Source organism: Stegodyphus dumicola, chromosome X1 (assembly GCF_044657685.1).
Source record: "Stegodyphus dumicola isolate Sdum_Otavi_A_Nest chromosome X1, ASM4465768v1".
Taxonomy (NCBI): domain Eukaryota; kingdom Metazoa; phylum Arthropoda; class Arachnida; order Araneae; family Eresidae; genus Stegodyphus; species Stegodyphus dumicola.
The window spans coordinates 9043698-9056958 of record NC_140780.1 but is presented as its reverse complement, the minus strand read 5'-3'; the positions used below and the strand labels follow the sequence as shown (position 1 = coordinate 9056958).

The window sequence follows — 13261 nt, the reverse complement described above, 5'->3', positions numbered from 1 at the left end:
AGTATTTTTGCAGTTCACGAACTATCTGATTTATGTTGGAGCATGCGATTTATGTTAGGGTATCACAATTCCAGAACTATTTGATTTATGAGCATTAAATAAATGTGGAACTATGCAGTAAAATGGAAAAGTAATTTTAGACAATTACCTTCCTCTACTATAAGACTTAAACTATACATCGCAAATTTAATAACGCACAAAAGCAAATCAAATCTAGACTACATTTTTTAAAATTAATTCTGGAAAGTAATTAATACAATATATGAGATACAAAATGAATATAAGATAGAGAGATTATTAATTTTAAAGTATTTCTTTAGGTTTCACTAAGAACAGAAGTATTCAATCGTTAAGTTTAAACCATCAAGCAAACAAATTTTCTCTTTACTAGGATGTGAAATTCTAGAGTAATGTTTTCAGAAATCTTTAATAGTTTGGAGTGATAAAATTTAACATGGGAGAAATGTACTAAAGAATGGTATTTTCAATAGCATTAAACTCGGTCCGACAATCTAACAAAAGCCATATAATAACAAGAGTTGCAAAAAGATTTAAAATATTACTTGTGAAATTCCAATATGAATTGGAGTAATATATTATACGCGAAATTGCGCGTATAATAAATACGTATATTACTTCGATTCATATTGGAACATATTCATTTTTGAACGTATCAGGAGTCAATCACGCGTATCTTTCCTAATTGCATATGTACTATATGTGCATTGTGCATTGCATATATACTGTTCTCTAATTGCGTATGTATCACCTTTGAATTATATGAAAAAGCGTGAAAATAAGAAACATCGCATTAAAACAATAAGAATTTCCCATAACTGTCAAATAATCCCTTCATGCACGTATAAAAAGTTAATGAACTTGGCGAAAATCAAACACGTAAAATTTCTTAAACAGAGCCAGTAAATGCTCTTAATATTCAAATTAAAATCACAAAAGCACTAAATCATGCGTTTTCAACACCTCGGTTTAATTTCACGAATTATAAACTGTCAATGTCAAATGTAAACATACCTGTCAGCTTAGGCTTAGTGGCTCCAGCAAACAAGAGAACTCAAAATTCACATTACACTTTTTATAATGTCTAATTCTTTTATAAATCAGCATTGAAATACATACAAGAACACATTTGAACACCAAAATTCATTCACACGGTCTTTTCTACCGAAATATTTCATAAAAATTAAAAGCTCATAAAACACACAAACATCATGGCGCCGAGCATGCGCAGAACTCCCCCAAAAATTGATATCGGAAAATTTTCTTCAATATCGAGTATGTGCCCACCAGCGGCCGAGCGTAAAGTCGATGAACACTGGTAATTCGGTTCGAGGCTCGACTCCCGCAAACGGGCTGGCTGCATGGGCGTTTTCGTGTTTTTCTCTATGTGTAACATATAGCTACCTAAGAGGAGGGATGCCTTCGCGGTAGACAAAAGTACCAGTGTTTATCGACTTCACCGCTGGGCCCGAGTATTGAGACTAATACAAATGTTTTACAACAGCTCGTCTTCATGATCAGCTTATTCTCGTTGCATTTAGCATAATTCTAAGAACCTATTTTAGGCTTATAAATACAATGTTTAGTTCTCGATCACATACATGTTTTAAATACCACCTCTGAGAAGTCATAGATTGTCTTATAATTTATTTTTTTACGAAAATCTGTTCAAAGCTTCACTTAAAGCATGACTTCCTTTTTTTGAATTTTAGTCAAAATCCAGTACGTTGTTCTCATTGATATAAAATCTTAAATACCAGAATTTGAAAGGTTTTGTATTATATTTTAATACAGTTATTCATTAAAAACTGTTTTGTGCATCAAGTAAAGTACCACTTCTGGTTGTTCATTAAAGACTGTTCCCACATAGCACAAAAACATCCTTGGGATATCCCGAGGATGTTGCTCGCGGGATATGCGCACATCCTCAGGACATCCCGGAATATCCCGCAAACCTCCTAAACACCTCCTCCCGAGTGCTTAATGTCACATCCCAGGATATCCTCAGGACATCCCACAAACCTCCTAAACACCTCCCATTATATCCTAAAAACATCCTATCTATGTCCCATCGACAGCCTAGTGGATGTTATTAGGATTTAAAGTCCTACTTACTACATCCTCAGGACATCCCGTAATATCCCAATTTCCTCCTAAACTCATCCTCCTGAGTGCTTAATGTCACATCCCAGTATATCCTTAGGACATCCTATCTAGGTTCCACCGACAGCGTATGGGATGTTATCAGGATTTGAAATACTAGTTACAATATCCCTTTAACCTCTTAAATACATACTCTCAACTGCTTAGTGTCACATCCCAGTATATCCTTAGGACATCCTATCTAGGTTCCACCGACAGCATATGGGATGTTATCAGGATTTGAAATACTAGTTACAATATCCCTTTAACCTCTTAAATACATACTCTCAACTGCTTAGTGTCACATCCCTTTTGTTTTTATTTTTAAGATATTAAAAATCTTTCAATCATTTTTAAACATCCAATAGCCCCCAAACTGAATTATTCATAATTAAATTATTTTAGAAAATCAGTTTCTAATTTCAATTAATTTGTATTAAAAATTCAGTAATAAAATTAGCAATTTAATAATCTTTACATAAATGAATCATCTTTCTTTAAAACATGTAAGGAATTTATAGTGTTTTGATGACACTTGGGAAATTGTTAAAAGGAATAAATTGTATTTTTAAAACTAAATCAATTCCTAGCCTCAGAATAAATAAATATGTTTTCGTAACATGAGAATGCTGAAGGCTTTTTTATATATTTAATATTTAGTTGTAAAAATTTAACATTATGTTAACAATTCTTTATATCATTCAAAAAGTAACTCAAGAAGCTCTTCTAAAATTCTATCTTTCTGATCATAGAATTAAAAAAAAAAAAAAAAAAAATCTGAAAGCCCTTAGGTTTTAGCAGTCACTCAAAAGGGCTCAAAGTTTATGAGTGCATAGATTATCAATACATTAAAATGAGCAATTATCATATATCAGAGCAGTCAATTTTTGCTTTCGTTTCGAGTCATTAGGATTTTTTTAGAGGCAGAAAAGAATAAAAATAGCAAACGCCTTCGCCGGGAATCGAACAACGGACCTCTGAAATACCGGCCCAGCGTGCAGAACCACTACACCATGAAGGACGCTAGGAAAGTGGGAGAAATACCTTATATACTCCTCTTTAGCAAAACATTTTATAAGATACTGACACCAGAAAGTTAAATATCTTCTATATATTTGAAAAAGTGATGATGAACTATATCATGTAATTATATAAAAATATTAAATGTTTTCAATTAGATATATCATGAATTAAATGCATTTTAAATCAATCAGATTATAAAGTAAAAAAATACATTGTTAAGAACTGTGTGTATTGCTTTTAAATAGCTTGGCTTGTTAATCTATAAGAGATTAAGATTTTAAAGGTAAATATGTTAAATTTTGCCAAATGGCAAGACTTGAATGAAAAGCGAAACAAGTTCACGATTGACAATATGAAGTCACATTTCGAGACTAATCACCCTTTTGGATTAAAAAAAAGAGTTCTGAAAATAATTTGCAATGATTCATTGGTATTATTTTATGTAAAATTCAGTAAAATGAAATTTACTAGTTGAAATCAGCACCAAATTAAACTTTGTAAATTCTAGCACATGTTAAAGGTTATCTCATCCATAATTTTATTACTAACCATTCATTTCTGAGCAAAATAAAACAGTAATTGCCATTTATATGACAATCAATATCAAAAATTTAAATCTGCATTTTACGCAACATAGAAAATCTCCAAAAGATCTACTGTTTACCATGCAATTAAGGCACTTTATTCTGCAATCAACTCTACCAGTTATTAATACTTCTAAGTATATTCAGTTTAGTCTTTCTGCTCAATATATGCTATGTAAAATTTTCCATACATTTAATAATTCATTTTACTTTGAGGTGAGCTTTTATTCAACTCTCAATGTCAACGAGAATATTTAGTTCATTTTTTATTCGGTCTCAAAAGAGAAACTAAAATACGTGGATTTATGAATCAAAATACATGAGAAATCACAGTGAGAAAAGCACTGCTACCTTAAACTGTGATTATATATAACAAATGCAGTGAATTATAGTTAAAAAATAGTGAAAATATTTATATTTCTGAACTATTTCATATATAACATTTTCAGTTTCGCAATTTAAGAACTTTTTTACGTATAGCAATTTTTTGAAATGTCTACAAATTTTTGTATTTTCAAGGAAAGCTTATTCTTTCACCTTTAGTATACAAGTAATGGTAATTTACCAGATAAAATTACTTAATGGGGAATACAGAAAAATATCTTACCTTTGCATACTTACCTTTGTGACTTCATCTGCAGAGAGACTAAAAAAAGTAGTTCAGCTAAATCTGCTATAATAAATATTTATAATAATGCTAAATCCTGCAATATCTATTAATATGACAAATTTTTGTAAACCTATTTATTTGGATGAAAAATAAACACATTCAGAAATTTATGGCACTATATTATGATTAACAGACGAAAAACACTTTTCAAAATTCAAAATAGTTTTTATTAATTCAAGTTATCACATTTTATTTGAATTCCTGAAAAACAATCTTATATCCGTGTATTCTTATGTATATAAGAAATCTTGATAAACTGGATCTCTGCCATTGCCTTTCACAGCACCTAAAATAAAAAAAACACTCACAATTACTATATGTGAATAAAATCCATAATTAAATTTAAACAAATGACTATTAGAATGCAAATTAAAGGAAGCATTTAAAATATTTTAACATTTAGTACCTATAAACAGAGTAGCAATAATTTGATTATTCAATTATAGTAAAATAAACATGGGGGATGCCTTCCAAAATTTTTATGTCAGAAAATAAACTCAAACCACCAGCTGAACATATGAGCAGTTTTATCAATCAGCCACTGGTAGGTAACCTGGATACCGAATCAATATATAAAGTTCCCAAGATAAAGAGAGAAACAAAATTATGATAATCACATCTTACCTAATCATAAAACAATTTTAAATTTAATGTGTAGGCAAGTCCAAAAAGAGTGAGAATGAATTTATTTTGCAACACAAAGTAAAGTTGTCTTGCAGAAGCAAAAAAAAAAAAAAAAACTTGTCTCATGAGATTGGCAAGTAAAAAATAATTAACTGCATCTGGTAGCATTTATCTGACAACACATAAGTAATTGTTAGCTAAAATCTGATCATGATAAGCAATATGCAATTTTAAACTTTTGAATTTAACTGCAGAAATCTATCAAAGAAGTATATTTTATGTTGTAACAGTAGTAAATGAAGATGTGGCTAATCTTTACTGTACGGTACACTATACATATATACTTTTATATTTTTTTAGAAAGGGCTCAAAAAGACCATTCTAAAAACAGATTTCGAAGAACATGTTGGAAACAAAAGTCATAAACCATAAAAGAAATATTTCATTCAGAATTTTAACGTAACAACCGTTTCTATTTTTAAGTTCTTTACTTAGGTACCCTTATCCATGAGAGAGGAACGCTTAGTCCAATGTACAAGAAATTATCCTGAAATATTACGTCACTTTAATGAAATTATAACAATATTTCACTCACGGAAAGAACATATTGTCTAGCTGCCGAGTTCGAGCCCAGCTTTAACACAGCAAGCCAAAAGACATCAAATGCCATTGAATCATACAGCATTTTGAAATGATGCAAAACATTTAAATGCAATTTCGTGGAAGCACTATTGTAATTACCTACATACTAAAATTTTGAGCAAAAATTAAAGAAAACTAAGATACTCTATTTCTTTAGAAGGAATCAAAGTCATATACTAATATACGGATGCTCAACGTATTGTGCTATAAAACCTAAACATAGGAATGAAATTTTGTCAGCTATGTGAGATGTCCAATAAACAGGAATTCCGTAAATTGTAGAATAGAGCCTACGTCTGTAAACAGATGAACGGTAAAACATAATTCAAATACTTTACTTTTAGCACTGAAGCAGGTATTCTACATTAAACTGTCTTAATTCACATACAGAATTAGATATATAATAGCTCAAAATATTGTAAGAACCAAACATGCATTACATAAACATTAAAAAAAATCTATATACATTTATTAGTGTCACGAGGGCTTATTCTGAAATATTATAAGGTCACTTTCAATGAAATAATAGAAATATTCACTCAGGGAAGGGGCATTCTGTCTGGCTGCCTACGTTCCATCCCAGCTTTTGTTACAAAAGTTTAATAGAAGAATTTTAAAAATCCAGAAACGAAACTTAAAAAAAATTATTGAACATACCTGGTTTTATGATTTAGCCATTCTTACATAGATAATAACTAAATCTTTGATTTGAGGGGGAGGAGAGAACTAAACTCAAGTCTTTGAATTAAAGGTATTATAAATTCATTTTAAATCAGATTAATTTTGTGAAAATATTACACAAATATAAGGAATATACATTTTTACCATAATGTAATGTACGTTTTGCCACTTTGAAAATCTCCAGAACTAAAGCATGAAATATAAGAAAACTGAAACAAACATTTGGAAAATCTCATCAAGCTTAAGTTAGTTTCTAAATTAGATGTTGTGAGTGTATTTAAAATTAGGCCAACTACTTCATTCACTTCAAACCCATTACATAATACTAGTATTTAAGAAAAATGGTAAAAGATTGCAAATATGTTAAATAACAATTCTACTGATCTAGAAATGGAAGTAACTGATTTTTATCCTAATTAAGATCAAGAATATCACAAAAAGCCATTTGAATAGTCCTAGATCAGAAAAATCATGACCTGTTAAACTTCTAAAAAGATAAATTTCTGCTTTCGATCTACCAAAAGATGTGAAAGAGGATTTTCAACAAGGAACTTGTTAAAAATCAATGTTCATATACAGGATAACAAACAAACATTCGAACGACTGCATGGATTTAGCCATAACATCGCAGGTACCAGAGGGAAAGAAAAACTCGCAGAAGAAATGCAGTGTACAAATTATAACATTCAAGCATTTCTAGTGAAAATAAAGTTAATTTCAAACAAGAATTACCAGCCACAGATGTCTTTTTGCTCTGCACTATTTCTCCATTCTTATCATCCTCGTGCTTTCTCTTTCATGATATCATGTTCTGCAATTCAAGAGTGCACAGAAATGATGACAAATTACACTAGAAGAGGCCAAGGGGGGGGGGAAAGATATCATTAGATTTTAACTACTTTGAAATTAAAGAATAATTATACACAAACAGAAATATATAATATTGTTTCTTAATATATAAAACTTCAAAGGTAGCCTTCTTTGTTTTCAATTCCAGCAACGTGCTACATTGTTAATAAAATCATGACTGCAGTCGAAAGAAAAGCAAATGATTTTCCTAATACGACAGAAGTACAGTAAGCGAAGAGGGTTTTTAATGTATGGGTACAACATGAACAATGAATGAAAAAAAATTAGACAGTTGTTACGGATACACAGAATAAAAGGGATAAGGATCTTCGAGATGAGTAAATAATTTCAGCGCTGGTAAAAAGATGGCACCAAAAGACAAGAAGCAGGTAATTTTAAATGACAAATAAACAAAATAAACTTTACTGTTAGCTTTGAAGCAGGTGATATATATTAAACTATCTTAATTCACACACAGAATTAGTGACGTAACAGATCAAACTCGCAATATATTAACATTAAAAGAGCTATACATATATACTTTTATAGATTTTTTTTTTTTTTTTTTTAGAAAGGGCTCAAAAACACCGTTCTAAAAACAAATTTCAAAGAACATCTTGGAAACAAAAGTCATAAACCATAAAAGAAATATTTCATTCAGAATTTTAACGTAAGAACCGTTTCTATTTTTAAGTTCTTTACTTAGGTAGTCTTATCCATGAGAGAGGAATGCTTAGTCCAATGTACAAGAAATTATCCTGAAATATTACGCTACTTTAATGAAATTATAGCAATATTTGACTCAGGGAAAGAACATATTGTCTGGCTGGCCGGATTCAAGCCCAGCTTTAATACAGAAGGCCAAAACACATCAAATTCCTTTGAATGATACAGCATTTTGAAATGATGCAAAAAATTTAAATGCAATTTCGTGGAAGCACTATTGTAATTACCTACGTACTAAAATTTTGACCAAAAATTAAAGAAAAGTAAGATAATCTTTTACTTTAGAAGGAAACATAGTCATATACTAATTTACATATGCTCAACGTATTGTACTATAAAACCTAAACATAGGAATGAAATTTTGTCAGCTATGTGAGATGTCCAATAAAGAGAAATTCCGTAAATTGTAGAACAGAGCCTACGTCTGTAAACAGATGAAGGGTAAAACATAATTCAAATACTTTACTTTTAGCACTGAAGCAGGTATTCTACATTAAACTGTTTTAATTCACATACAGGATTAGATATATAATAGCTCAAAATATTGTAATAACCAAACACGCTTCACATAAACATTAAAAAAAATCTATATACATTTATTAGTGTCACGAGGGTTTATTCTGAAATATTATAAGGTCACTTTCAATGAAATGATAGAAATATTCACTCAGGGAAGGGACATTCTGTCTGGCTGCCTAGGTTACATCCCAGCTTTTGTTACAAAAGTTTCATAGAAGAATTTTAAAAATCCAGAAACGAAACTTATAAAGAAATTATTGAACATACCTGGTTTTATGATTTAGACATTCTTACATACATAATAACTAAATCTTAAACTTGAGGGGGAGGAGAGAACTAAACTCAAGTCTTTGAATTAAAGGTATTATAAATTCATTTTAAATCAAATTAATTTTGTGAAAATATTACATAAATATAAGGAATATACATTTTTACCATAATGTAATGTACGTTTTGCCACTTTGAACATCTCGAGAACTAAAGCGTGAAATACAAGAAAACTGAAACAAACATTTGGAAAATCTCATCGAGCATAACTTAGTTTCTAAATTAGATGTTTTGAGTGTATTTAAAATTAGGCCAACTACTTCATTCACGTCAAACCCATTACATAATACTAGTATTTAAGAAAAATGGTAAAAGATTGCAAATATGTTAAATAACAATTCTACTGATATAGAAATGGAAGTAACTGATTTTCATCCTAATTAAGATCAAGAATCTCACAAAAAGCCATTTGAATAGTCCTAGATCAGAAAATTCATGACCTGTTAAATTTGTAAAAAGATAAATTTCTGCTTTCGATCTACCAAAAGATGTGAAAGAGGATTTTCAACAACGAACTTGTTAAAAATCAATGTTCAGATACCGGATAACATACATACATTCGAACGACTGCCTGGATTTAGCCATAACATCGCATGTACCAGAGGGAAAGAAAAACTCGCAGAAGAAATGCAGTGTACAAATTATAACATTCAAGCATTTCTAGTGGAAATAAAATTGACAGGGTTGCCACTCAAATAGGAGAATGAAATTCCCTGACTTTTCCAGGTTTTCCAGGTGTGTTTCAAGAAAATTCCAGTCTATCCGCGTAATGTATGTTGGCTGTGCTAAGAGGTAAATTAATTATGGTATTACTTGTATTGTGTAGCAAATTCACTTAATTATTCAATAAATCCCAGAGGACATTTATTCTTAATTATTCTTGGTATACTTTGTTTGATAATTTTGTTTAGTTTTCCACTTAAGAAACTTAATAAAATTTAAGATATATATATTGGATAACAAATGTATGTTTTATTTAATTATTACTCATGATCATCACCAGTTCAACACGAGGCTAATCCGGTCCTTATAAATCACAACGCAACGCTAAATAGTTAGGTTAGATTTTAGGTAAATTTAATTTGCGTGAGGTATGTTCTTAAAACCTTAACACTTGAAAACACAAATATAATTATAATAGTTGTTGTTTTCTCCACTGAAGATTGAGATTAGAATCTTCCCAATCTGGAATAAAATAAGGCTTTTTTTGCAGACATTCTGCAGCTAAACGAAAGAAAGAAATCTATTTTAATAAATTGAGGTATTTTATATTTATTTTGCAGCATACATAAGGAAAAAATATGTGCATTAAATTCCGTGATGGTATGTCATCATACTGCTATAATTAACTTCAGAATTATGCCAGAGAAAATTTCCTGAAATTTGGAAATATTATTTACTAATAATGAATAAATTTAGAGGGAAGAAGCAACATTAAATTATATGAATAACATAAAAATAATTACTTAAAAATTGAATTAGAATAATCATCTATATTTTAGCGAATATAGTTATATTACATGGCTAGATGGCCTAGATGACTGATTACTATTTTTTTATTTTACTGCAAAATGGCAAGGTATTTATTAAAAAGAAAAAAAAAAAAGGGTTTAAAAAGATTTTGCGGTAAAATTCTAGTATACGGTAAGGCTTTGGCACGATTTTGAAAATTGTCGCCAAGACCAACATGACCCGTTTACTGCACATCAAGATGTCGCCAAATCCCATTATTATTCTAACCAACAAAGAACGTCTATGTAAAGAAGAAAAGGTTCCATACAAGTAAAATGCTATTACGCCGCTAGAATGCGGAGGGAAAATTTGCCAAGGGATTTGGGGACGGAACCTGGTGGTCAGAATTATCCTCTCCGCGATGTGTACAGGAAATTGAGAAACACGTGTTAAGAAGAAACGCTCTTTGACAAAAAGAAAAGTACGAAAATCCGTTTTTAAATTATTGCGAAAAATCCAAGAAGAAACGTTTTATCAAAGGACGTTTCTTCTTGGATTTTTCGCAATAATTTTAAAAACGGGTTTTCAAAGTTTTTTTTTTTTTTTTTCCTCTGAAAATAACTAATCTATGAATTAATTTACTTGCGCCAAAAAATATTTTCTTTTCCTTTACAGTTTAACCATTTGCGCTAAGACTAAACTTCACGGTTGCGGTGCCGTGCGCTACAATATAACAAGCGGTAAAGTGTCTCATTTACGCCGCTCCGCATCTGCGAGTGCAATCCAGAGCTGTAACTCGAGAAATAAACAATCTCGTTGTTAGGCGACGTGTGCACCACGTTATTTTCATTTTTGCGATAAATGCTTATCGACGTGGTGTTCACATCGCTCGCGGTTTGAGAAAAAAGCATCTTGATGTGCGTGGCACGTCGTTTTAGCGCAAGTGGTTAAAGAAATTTTAAACGATATTCATTTTATGAACTCTTGATAACGTGACCTTCGAACTTCACCGGTTTCGAGCTTTGGTGACAGATATATCAGACATGCACAGCTGTTTCCCTCTATGATGGAATGGAGCCACAGCCACATCTGTTGCAGAGAGATTTTCCTTCTTTACAATACATATTCTTTGATTCTAACCTCCATAGTACCGTATACTAGGATTAAACCCATTTTGTTTTATACGAGAACAGGTACTTAATTTAGTTCATGCACTGCACATGCGATTCTCGAGAACACTGGAAACCAAAAGTTGCTTTGCCTTTCTAAAAGACAATCAAATTGGAGCTGCGAAAATTGGCTCTATGCCAGCTACCCGAATGACACTCACGTGATACATAATTCTTCAAAAAAGTTACCTCTTCCGACGTCGGCGCAAAAATCGCTTTTTTTTGGCGGGATCGTTGTATGAACTTCCCTGACTTTTCCAGATTTTGACAAAAATACTTAAATTCCCTGACTTTTCCCTGAATATTTTGGTCAATTTTCGAAATCCTTGACTTTTCCCGATTCTCCCGGTTTTCCAGGTAGCGTGGCAACCCTGAGTTAATATAAAACAAGAATTACCAGCCACAGATGTCTTTTTGCTCTGCACTATTTCTCCATTCTTTTCATCCTCGTGCTTTTTCTTTCATGATATCATGTTCTGCAATCCAAGAGTGCACAGAAATGATGACAAATTACACTAGAAGAGGCCAAGGGGGGGGAAGATATCATTAGATTTTAACTACTTTGAAATTAAAGAATAATTATACACAAACAGAAATATATAATATTGTTTCTTAATATATAAAACTTCAAAGGTAGCCTTCTTTGTTTTCAATTCCAGCAACGTGCTACATTGTTAATAAAATCATGACTGCAGTCGACAGAAATGCAAATGATTTTCCTAATACGACAGAAGTACAGTAAGCGAAGAGGGTTTTTTAATGTATGGGTACAACATGAACAATGAAAGAAAAAAATTAGACACTTATTACGGATACACAGAATAAAAGGGATAATGACCTTCGAGAAGAGTAAATAATTTCAGCGCTGGTAAAAAGATGGCACCAAAAGACAAGAAGCAGGTAATTTTAAATGACAAATAAACAAAATAAACTTTACTGTTAGCTTTGAAGCAGGTGATATATATTAAACTATCTAAATTCACACACAGAATTAGTGACATAACAGATCAAACTCGCAATACATTAACATTAAAAGAGCTATACATATATACTTTTATAGATTTTTTTTTTTTTTTTTTTTTTTAAGAAAGGGCTCAAAAACACCATTCTAAAAACAAATTTCAAAGAACATCTTGGAAACAAAAGTCATAAACCATAAAAGAAATATTTCATTCAGAAATTTAACGTCAAAACCGTTTCTATTTTTAAGTTCTTTACTTAGGTAGTCTTATCCATGAGAGAGGAATGCTTAGTCCAATGTACAAGAAATTATCCTGAAATATTATGCCACTTTAATGAAATTATAGCAATATTTCACTCACGGAAAGAACATATTGTCTGGCTGCCCGGGTTCGAGCCCAGCCTTAATACAGAAGGCCAAAACACATCAAATTCCATTGAATTATACAGCATTTTGAAATGATGCAAAAAATTTAAATGCAATTTCGTGGAAGCTCTATTGTAATTACCTACTTACTACAATTTTGACCAAAAATTAAAGAAAAGTAAGATACTCTTTTCCTTTCGAAGGAAACATAGTCATATACTAATTTACATAAGCTCAACGTATTGTACTATAAAACCTAAACATAGGAATGAAATTTTGTCAGCTATGTGAGATGTCCAATAAAGAGAAATTCCGTAAATTGTAGAATAGAGCCTACGTCTGTAAACAGATGAACGGTAAAACATAATTCAAATACTTTACTTTTAGCATTGAAGCAGGTATTCTACATTAAACTGTTTTAATCCACATACAGGATTAGATATATAATAGCTCAAAATATTGTAATAACCAAACACGCTTCACATAAACATTAAAAAAAATCTATATA

General features: G+C 31.0%; 1 long non-coding RNA gene across 1 annotated transcript; it reads right to left on the bottom strand.

Moving 5' to 3' along the window:
* Positions 1–4494: 4494 nt before the first annotated feature.
* On the bottom strand, positions 4495–12636 carry LOC146993084 (uncharacterized). Its single transcript, XR_015038431.1, has 2 exons — positions 11824–12636; positions 4495–4723 (listed from the first exon to the last, which is right to left on the bottom strand). It is a non-coding gene; the product is annotated as an uncharacterized LOC146993084 (long non-coding RNA).
* Between the last annotated feature and the right edge of the window lie 625 nt (positions 12637–13261).